Source organism: Haplochromis burtoni, unplaced genomic scaffold (assembly GCF_018398535.1).
Source record: "Haplochromis burtoni strain Fernald_Lab_line unplaced genomic scaffold, NCSU_Asbu1 Contig_152, whole genome shotgun sequence".
In the NCBI taxonomy this organism is placed as follows: Eukaryota; Metazoa; Chordata; class Actinopteri; order Cichliformes; family Cichlidae; genus Haplochromis; species Haplochromis burtoni.
In genome coordinates, this window is record NW_024582513.1 from 761872 (window position 1) to 772019 (window position 10148).

Genomic DNA, 10148 nt, shown 5'->3' on the forward strand with positions numbered 1-10148 from the left:
ACACGAGTACAAGGACACAAACAAGAGAAAATACAATCTATGTGCGTGAGAGAGAAAATGACATGCTTTAGTCATATATCAACACTTCTCCACAAGGGCAACATCTAGGCTAAAAACAGCTGTTCACTTAAATGCAATTCATACATATATGAGATCATATGATTGTTGGAGCTTTCTTTATATTATTGTAGGGTCTTTACCTTACAATATAAAGCAGCTTGAGGTGATTGTTGTTGTGATTTATCACTATATAAATAAAACTTAATTAAATTAAATTGAATTGAACTGAACTGAATTCATGCAGTTATTTGCCATCTTTTCAGCTCTCCATGTAAACCCCACCAATGCATGCCACCAAACTTTTCTCCATCATCTCATATCTATGGACAAGAAAGGCCAGAGGAACATAAAGGCTATATGATTAAAATTATAATGGGACCAAAATACTGCCTTTCGAAAACCAGGTTATTAAGGATGAGGAACAGGCTCATGAAAGTCCTCGGAGAACTCATTTGTAAGCTGCTTTCTTTCTTCCTTGCTTAGCATTGAATTTCCATTCTAGAAGAGGGTAGTGACGTCTGCACTCTCCTCACTAATTGGTTTGGAGTGCACTTCAGTGTAGCAAATATTTTCCACAAACATGCAAGGAGAGACGCTGTGGATTGGATGATGTCGTGGGGATTGGATGAAAATGGACTCATAAGGCAAGGAAAGAAAGAGCAGTAAAAATAAGACCGGGGATGAAACTAATGTGTCTCCTAAGGTGCTCGCTTTGATTTGCATGTACTTACTTTTTTTTTTTTTTTGCCATAGCTTGGTGGCATGTTTGACTACTTGTAGTTGTGGCCAAAACTGCTTCCTTGTGGAAAATGGAAAGGACGAGCACTGGAGGTTCATTTGAAAAGTTATGACATAGATAAGATATAATTTCTTGGTTATATAATTTCCTGACATCGACAGTGAGATCGCATAAGGAAGAAAAGATATGAGTTAAAACCAGTTAGAGCGGTATTACAGCACCTGCATAAAATCATCCTGTATACTAGAGTGCCATTATCTGATCATTCATTTCTATTCCAGCTCTGTTTTAGCCACATTTATCTATCTTTTATTATTATCGGAAAAGCCACGTAAAAATGTAACTAAGCAGTATGGAAACAGGTTGCTGTGGAGACAGGCTTCTATTCAGGTACCAGAGGAGCTGCTCACATTTGATAAGGCAACTCGGCAGAGCCTTTCTCACAGTGCTGTCCAGGAAAATAAACTGGACCCAATTTTCAACATCGTGAAAAGGGTAATACAGTATGTTCTCTCAGTCCCACGAGGGAAAATGCTCTGACTCAGTTTACAAGCTACAAAGTCCAACAGGCCTCGCTTCAGGATGTGTAGCAGAGCGGAAAGAGGGCTAAAGATCAACTGGCCTCCTTGCACGTGATCTCAAGGGGAAAAGAGTGAAACGTTTTCCTGGCTTGAGATCAGAATCAGAATCAGGATCAGAAAGGGTTTTATTGCCAAATGTTGAGCAGGTTTACAACATTAGGAAATTGCTGCGGTACTTAGTGCAAACATACTGTCATATAACGCTTAAATAGACATAAAAGAATTAAAAGTGCTAAGTAGATAGAGTAGATAGATGCTGAACACCTCAAAAAAGAAAAAGAAAAGAAAAAGAAAAGAAAAAACAGTCAGATAGAAGCAACTTAGTGAATCTAACCCTTTAGGCCTGCTGGAAAGAGATCATTTAGATGAAACTAAGATGAGCAGGAAACAGGGAGGAAAACAGAAGCCTGGCTTTTGTTACAGAGAAAATGGATTTCGGGACTGTTAATGCACCTCTTCTTATTTGATGACTCAGGTTCAAGGCTGTGTGGGTACACACAGAATATCAAAGCTTAGGAAGAAAACTGAAAAGAATATTTTTGGTCAGAAGCTTTTTCAACAAAGCTGCCATTTTAACATTAGCCTGAGATTTACTTTGCACCGCTAAACACACGTTTTTCCTCTCAAGGTTCCCTCCACGATATTATCTGCAAAAAGAAGAATTTGTGTACCGAAAAGTCTTTAGAATTCGACGCTTTAGGATTTACATGACAGTGCTGTCACTACTCAACCTCATTTTAAAATATAACACGGACTGTCGTATAAAAGCACACACACAGACACATAACATCCTGTCCCACTCTATGCTATCAAAGCCATTTGTAATGTCCTGGATCTGCGCATATCACATCGCTTTCTCAACAAAGCAAGTCCTCATTTCAGTTTCACTCAGACTACAGTTTAAACTTCTTTCAAAAAGAACAAGCAGTTTCTCGGTGTTGTCAGTGTCACCAGGGGGCGATGTTACCATTTTCCCTGCTCTGTGTGGATTCACTCCACATGAGGCCCTTTTTCTTCTTCTTTTTTGTTAATGTTTGAAAAAGCCTCACTTTACTGAGAATCCCAACCCTCTTAAAAAGAAAACAGGCCAATTGCTTTTATAGTTCTGGCTCCTTAGCTGGTTAATGTGCTTTAAGTGAAAAGACTGCAAACAGTATTTTGTTGTCTTTGAATCATTTTCACTTTGACAGAGAGAGCTTGGAGCCAACTCCACACTGTGCAGCTGCCAAACCTCATTTTCAACTCCCATTATAAAAGTCAATTTATAGAAATAATTGTAGGACATTTCAGTTTAACATGAATTATCATTCCATTTGGATTCTGCTTCCTACATTCTGTGTCTATGTGTTTACAATTCATGTATATATGTTTAAATTAGGCTAATTTCCTTGATGAGCTGGTTGGCATTCATTTCTTGCAGCAGTCTCAATTTTGCATGCACACAGAAAGAAAGAAAAAAGGGGGATCAGACATGGCCAGCTGTGCCCTCGAGGTGATGGCTTCTACATGAACAACAGATAAACAGTTTTGTGACTCTGTGTTTGTGTTTGGCAGAATAGTGAGAAAAATCAATGGACTCCTGAGGGGGGAGGCCTTGCTTTCATAGGCCTGCTCCTCCTCTTTGCACTGCAGAGCGGGACTCAGTCAAGGATATTAATCTCAACATCAGTCATGCATGGGGAACACCCCACGAGGTGAATGAGCCTGCTCATCCATGCATCTCCTGGGGGGAGGTAGGGGCGCTTAGAGGAGGGACTGGAATGGGTAAATGCGTCAGGGTATCATCTCGGGAGATGCCATGTGGGCCGACTTGAGGCGCACAGTCAATGAAACTCAAACCGAGGCAGATGCTGGCACCATCAAAACCCAGCGAGCCACATTATAATGTCAGATAAAGCTGAGATGCACAGTTCAAACTGCGAACAGCAAAGAACAATGTGTGTGGGAAATGCTGTGCTTTATTTCTCTTATATGTAAATGTAATTCCTCTGCTTGCAGCCTAATCCTCCAGCCATCCCTGAAAAGCCACACAGGTAGCTTCACATATTATAATTCAGGGTTCATTTTCTCATTACCGCCAATATGCCACAGTTCATTTTCTCCTCTCTGCCTCTCTGTTTAAGCCGTTCGAACTGCGTTATCTTTCCAAGGACGAATGCAGCTGTTGAGCTGTTTCCTCTACGAGGATCCTCCACACTGACTGCAGGGCATCTGAGCTTTCCACTCTGCAGTTAATCTAATGTACCGCAACTGTCAAGTGTGCTAACAGCTACAGAAACAGGCCAACATAGTTCATTTTTACCCTCTAATCGATACTAAAACATGGGCAAAAAATCATGGGGCATAGGAGGGGGATTTGAAATGAAACTCCCAGAGACACGGTACAGCAGAGCAGGGGGGAGCTTTCTCACCCAATCCATATTGCTGCTGTGGTATCTGTTCTACAAGATCAATACATTTCTTAAGAAAAGGTAAAGTAATAGCAGAGATTTCAGAAAAGTCTTGTTATGTTTGCTCTGTACGTCAGAGAGTAAGAACTCACTGGGTATTGTTACAGCTGTCTGCAGGGGTTTGGTTGACTCAGAGCGGTGCAGAGGAGGGGTGGGGGATATACATGCAAGAGCATTCGAGTAAGGGCAATAGGTTTGTGTTGCCTTACATGACAGCAATCTCTGCATTTCTGGCCATTTGATAAATAAAAGTGTCCACTCTGTTTGCATTATAAAAGCACAATTCACACACACACACACAAAAGGACAAACTTTATCACAATGCTGATGGTTTTCCTTTGACTTCAGCTCACGTCTCTTATGTGTCCAGTGTCTCAACTTCATTTAGGACAAGTAAACAAGGCAACTTTTCTCCAAATCAAGTTTTCTTCCCTTATCTTTCCTGTGGTCGTGACATATTTCTTTCCAGCCCCGTTCCTTATAGTCGCTCACAGCGTGCAGCCACGGGGACTTTAACTCGTTTCAGCATCAGCAGAGTGCAGCATCACAAGTTAAAGCCAGATGAACAGCCTCATTGCAATCTTTAGAACAGTCCGTCTGCTTTTATATGCTTGATAAATCATTAGAGATAGCGAGGCTGTCTCTTCCCAGGCAGATAAAATGACAAACCATCAAATGAGACGTCTGAGAGAGAGAGGGGGGCTACGTTTTTTTTGGAGGGGGACAATTTTCTTTATGGATAGATTACAGTGAAATGTGTCACACACAGGCATGTAATAGAAAATTACAGCTTGTTTCATGGACATCATAGTTCAGTATTATTAGATAGGACATTGCGTAAAAAAAAATAAATTCATGTGTGCAGCCCATCTGACCTCTCGGGATAAGCTGATGTTTTCATGCTGTGACTTTAGCATATTGATGAAGACTTTTCATACTATCATTACTTTGCAGGGGGTCCAGGCCCTCCAAGAACATAGGAGTGAGTCCGAATTTGGCACTACTTGATACTAATTTTTTCCAGCATATTTGCGCCCTAACGACTTATAAAGTACCGGAGATGTCTGTATAAAATTATCAGGTCTGAAGCAGGAAAGTATTAAAGAAAATTTCAAACTGCACTAGAGTTAAAGAAACAAGCACTGGTAGAAGATCAAAACATAGGTGCAAAAGGAGACCTTTGAAATGCGGCACCTTATTTTGACCAGCCATCTATCCCAAATGGTGATATGCCCCCTGAAAGTTTACCCAAAATAATATTAATAATTAAAAAAACATTTTCACCAGTGAACAACAACTGGTAGCACCTGGTGCTATTGCAGTTATAACATATGACATGATATTGTTGTTAAGAGGTGGCTGGTTTTCTTTTCTTTTCTTAATTTTCTTTTCTTTAATGTGTTTTTCAGCCATGAGAGTTTCATGTGCTACTAATAAAAATTGGGCCACCCATGTAAGCTATGAGGGCCTGTAACTTGGACCATTTTCAAAGGCGTAATTTAGCATGGCTTGATTGAAAATACAAAATTGCTGAGCAAAAAAAATCAGCTTATTCAAAGGGAATTTTTAAAAAAAGATTTGACTGATTCTTTATCAAACAACCAAGATCTAAAACAGAAATTCTAAAATTATTCTCTGGCTGATAAATCCTGTGATTTGACTGTGAAGTTAAATTAGTCCTTATGAATCAGGCTAATTCTGCTTTGTACATGCCTATCATGCCACTAAAATGCCTACTACACGTGATGCTTTTCAGTTCCTGTTATGTTTATTTTCCAAAATATTTACTGATTGATGAAACGTTTTCCACAGAGCTGTTTCCACTCGCATGTTTTTTTCCAGATTAGCATACTTCTTTTCTGGTAAACACAAACCATCGAACGCTCCATAGTAGAAGAAACTAGGCATGGATAGAGGCAATTCCAGCATTACTATCACTTGTATTGCAAACAAGCAAGCTAATTAACAACAAAGCTACAAGAGGCAGCCCTGAAACAGCCTTCAGGCAAAGTATCTGCCTGCAGGGTTACAGTACCTAAACTAATCACTGAAAAGCACCAAGTGCCAGCGGTGTCTTCTTCAGTACAAACCGACGAGCTGAGCTGACGTTCTGTAACTGAGAAAAATGCTAAAATTGCAAGGTGTGACCTGAAGGTGGATGAAAGACATCGAAGCTGATGTAAAGGTTCGATATTTGAGTTTCGCCTCACACGTTTTGTTCACAACCTTTTCGTAGAAAACCTACATAACAATTAACAACAAGTCTTAACAAGTCTTTACAATGACCCACTGCCACATGGTCATATTATTGTACTGTGAATTTTACATAGTATTAGGTATGTATGAAGAATTAGTGCCCTGTATTAGTTACACCTTGCTAGTACCATCTTGGGCGTTCTTTTGGCTTTAATTCTTTGTGGCATGGAGTCAACAAGATGCTAGAAACATTGCTGAGAGATTTTTGTCCATATTGACATGATAGCATCACACAGTCACTGCAGATTCATCAGATGCACATCCATGATGTGAATCTCCCATTCCACCGCTTTGGACTGGATGGGTTTGAGATCTGGTAACCCTGGAGGCCATTTAAGTACAATGAATGTCATGTTACTGTCTTGTCGTCTTCAGGAAACCACTTTGACATGATTTGAGCTGTGTGATATGGTGTGTTATTGTGCTGGAAGCAGCCATGAGGAGATGGGTACACTGTGATTATAGAGGATGGATACGGTCAGCAACAATACACAAGTAGGTTGTTGTTTTTGAATCATGCTCAGTTGGTACTAAGGGGTCCAGAAAGTGCTAAGAAACCCCCCCACACACACACACACGCACCATTACGGCACCAACAACAAAGTAAATCATTGATGGAAGGCAGGAAAGCGTTAAATTCTGACCTATTACTATTCAAATATTGCAGCTGTAATCAAGAGTCAGGACCAGATAATGTTTTTTCCAGACTTCCAACTTCTAGCCTCAGTTTCCCGTCCTTACCTGACAGGAGTGGCATTCGGTGTGGTCTTCTGCTGGTCTGTTCATCTGCTTCAAGGTTCACAGATGCTCTTCTTTTTTTTTTTTTTTTCTTTTTTTTGTGTCCCGTTTGGATCTTTAGCCATCAGAATTGTTGTCTTAAGGCCAAGAAAGATGCCAAGCGGATTTATTTTACCAAGTGGATCATCATGGCCTTGCCATATTGGTCCATTTGATTGACCTTTATTATAATTATGAATTTATTTTATTTTCAGTTGCTACAAACGGGACAGACATGACTGGGGGATAGGACAGGGAGAAAGAATGAAAGAAAGAGAGGGAGAGAAAGAAAACCAAAGGGGAGAAGAGACGGTGAGAAGGGGGGAAGAAAGAAAAAAAAAAAAAAAAAAAAAACAAAACACCTGGGTCACCTGTATGGAGAAAAAAAACAGAAGAGAAAGCAAACAACAAAGAGCAACATAATAAAAAAAACGGCACCATCACAATAAACTAGCTAGCAGTAGATATCAGTAGATACTAAATAATAAACGATATTGTGCAGCACGCAAGATAGACAGCGCACAATGTGCTTTGAGGCAGCAGCCAAGAAAGCTGTAGTCCGCGTCTGTGAATACCCGTGTGTACACCTGTGTGCATACCTGTGTGGATCAGCATGCTTGTATTCCAAAGGTTTCTCCATGTAACGATCTGCTAGGGAGTGTGGGGAGCCACAGCCCCGTCCTCCAGGGTATGAAGCAGGTATGGAGGAGATCCAGGCCCCAGATATCCAGAGGCCCCAGAGTACAAGGACCCGAGGAGGACCACCAAAGGGGGGGAACCGTGCCACCCTCCTGGGAAGAGCTGAGTAGAGCCCCAAAGGAGAGGTCACCTAGCAGCTACGGAGCAGAGGCCAGAGGGGGTTGCAGTGGCGTGCCCGCAGGTTCTGCCGGCAGCCAGCTGTGCCAGAGAGGACCGAGCTTCAGGCCCAGAGGCCAGAGGCCCGAGGGCATCCCACCCCCTGGAAGGGGCCCAGCTGGGCCCAACGTGTAGACAGACACAAATAGACACTGCACAGACAGTCGCACTCCCCAAACATACTCTATATCCCAGGTCCAGGTACCCCCGCCCTCAGAGGGGCAAGCCGCACCTAGACCCAGGAGATGTAACCCTTCTCTCTGGGGTGGAGGCACACGGACCACCTCCTACCATTGATGTTTCTGTTTCAAAATAATTTTTTATAGGATAAGGGTCTTCTGTGTACTTTGGAATCAAGTGGGGTTTTTTGAGCTACTGTTGCCTTTTTATCAGGTCACAGCAGTGTGACCGTTTGTCTTCTGACCTCTGGCATTTTTACCCATAGAACAGCAGCTGACTGGATACTCGTTCTTTTTCTTTTTCAGACTATTCTCTGTAAATACTTGAGATGATTGCACAGATAAATCCCAGCAGATCAACGGTTTCTGGATCCAGCCCACCTACCACCAACAACCATGCCATGTTCAAAGTTACTTAAAACACATTTCACCTTTATTTTAAGTTATTATCAATTTGATCTTCAGCAGGTTGTCTTGATCGTGCTGCCTTGTGCCTGGCTGGTTAGATATTTGCAGTAAAGAACAGCTGACCAAGTGTGCCTAATAGAATGGATGTTAGTAAAGGTCAACACCAAAGAAAGTACTATACCCTATTGACAGAGCTACTTACATTTCATTCATATGTTGTTTGTAAAGTTCTTTTGTTAGTAAAAGAGAAATGTCACACTGTGCCTGGTCTTCTGCTTGCAGTGGACAGTGAATCATTTTTAAACTGATTGTTCCAGTCCAATCATTTTCAACAATTTAGTTCCTTTTTCTGTTCCAAAGTGAGTTGCAGCTAACACCAGTCTTTGCAAAAACTAAAGTTAATACTCATGAGTAGGGATGGGTATCGTTTAGGTTTTATCCGATACCGGTGCCAAATCGGTACTTTTGAAACGGTGCCGGTGCTCAAACGGTGCTTAAAGAATGGAGAACACAAAATTGGTCCAAAAACCTCTCATGTTCAGCTGTTTTTGTAAAAAGATAACAATGTTAGCCTTTTCTGCAGCTATGGGGCATATATGGTATCACTCTTGGCTGGAAGCAGTGCTTAAACAATGGAAAAAACACAAACTTTGTCCAAAAACCTCTCATGTTTAACTGTTTTCCACTTTTTCTTTGGTCATTTTAGCCTTTTTAGCCAGGGTGAAGGGAGTATCTGCCATCAAACAAGAAGACAGCCGCATGTAGCTATGATGATGTTTGCTAGTTCACCTTACATGCATTAATGTAATAACGTGGTTAGCCTACTCAACGTAAATTAGCTACTCACGCAGAGAAGAACGGCTGCTGCCACCATCATCCGTCATCATTTCTGCTACACTGGCAGGGCTAGGGGCCAGGACTCTCCTCTTCGTGTTTTTGGGGGATGTTGCATAACAGGCAACCCACCCGCAGTAGATGTGCTCGGTGTGAGGTCTCGCAGCAAGCTATCAAATACGGCGCATTTCTGGGCTTTTAAAAAAAACGCTATGCGTCGCCAGGTGTTTCATCGGATTTGAGGTGTTACCTCCTTTGACAGTATCACAGTATCAGCTTAAAGCACTTGTTGCAGGCTGCTGAGTTTGCATATTTTGCTGTGAAGTACAGCCAGACTTTTGACCGCTTCGCCTTGGACATTTTTAATCTGTAGCTCTGCTCTAACAGAACGTACGTACCTGGACCCGCCTACTATCCTCGGAAACGTAAAATGATTGGCTAGAAAAGTGTATCACAGCTCAGGAAAAAAAAGCACCGAAATAAAGCACCGAAATGTGCGCTGCTTTTCGGTCTGGTTACTACCGTTTATGTCAGAACCGGTGCCATCATGGCACCGGACACCGGTACCCATCCCTACTCATGAGAAGCCACAGCTATGGCTCCAAGATAGCAAGCTAGTACCCTTTATTGTTTCAAGGCTATTATCAGTAATAAAGTTCAATATCTCTATGAGTGTCAGAGACACCACGATAAATAACAGTAAGGAAGATGCTGAAAGCTGATCGAAGTATGTATCAGTCCACATAGATGCTTTTCCAACCGTCTGACAGCTGTGACAGTGTCATTCCCAGGAGATATGTATTTAGCGATAAAAGTCATGCAGTAAGTCATATTAAAAAGCTGTTTTTTATAGAACAAATTTGCTGCAGTCACAGACTTGGTTCACAGGCAGTTACTTCAAAAAGTAAGAAATATTTTGCGAGGTTTCCAGTTTACATAAGGATATCTATGATATCTATTCCTCCATGCATGGCTGAAGGTGTCTAATGCATGAAGAAGTGACATTTTA